The sequence below is a fragment of the Galeopterus variegatus genome, unplaced genomic scaffold (genome assembly GCF_000696425.1).
Source record: "Galeopterus variegatus unplaced genomic scaffold, G_variegatus-3.0.2 Scaffold1447, whole genome shotgun sequence".
NCBI classification, from domain to species: Eukaryota; Metazoa; Chordata; class Mammalia; order Dermoptera; family Cynocephalidae; genus Galeopterus; species Galeopterus variegatus.
This window is the reverse complement of record NW_007727558.1, coordinates 226,961-227,768: the sequence shown is the minus strand read 5'-3', so window position 1 is coordinate 227,768 and position 808 is coordinate 226,961.

Here is an 808-nt window from a genome sequence, read left to right as displayed (position 1 = left end):
CACCAAGTCGAGGGTTAAGATCCCCTTACCGGTCATCTTTAAAAAAAATAAATAAATAAAAATAAAATAAAGAAATCTGAAAATATATTCATATCAATTGCTGAAATGGGGCTGTTTGATCAATGACTGAAAGAGAAATAGGAGGGTACTTCAAAAAGTTAGTAGAAAAATAGAATTAAAAGATAATATGAATCTTTCCATGAACTTTTTGAAGACCCCCTCCTATAAGGGAGTATCTACATGGCCTCTCAAGATCCCTATTAATGCTTTGTGTGTGTGTGTAGAACACCCCCTTTTGAAAAATTCAGGAAAATTTATGAATCCTCTTCTCAAAAAATTCAGGTACAACGTATCGTCCATAATTTTAGGTAGCCCATGAGCTTCTGAAACTCATTCCAGGACTCCAAGTACGGTGCTCACCTGTCTTTTCTCCCAAGAGGCAGCCAACCCTCAATCCTGTTTTAGAATATAGTTTAGCAGATTGTTTGGAAGCAGGTGGATTTGGGAGATTAGCAGGTGTTACTACATTCTTTGTGTTTGCAAAACATAAAGACATAGATAATACAATGGAAGATGCCACATTCTGGATCTTTCAGAAGGCTGTTATAGACACTACGAATAATGGATTTTAACCAGATAAAGCTGAATCATTCAGCAAATATTTACTGGGCGCCTGTTATGTACAGGCACTGCGCCAGGGACTGAGATCACTAAGATTAAAAGACACCATTTCTGACTTTGATGAGACGATTCACATGCAAAAGCATGAATGCAGTTACCGGTGGCCTTAAAAAAAAGTCATCTAAGT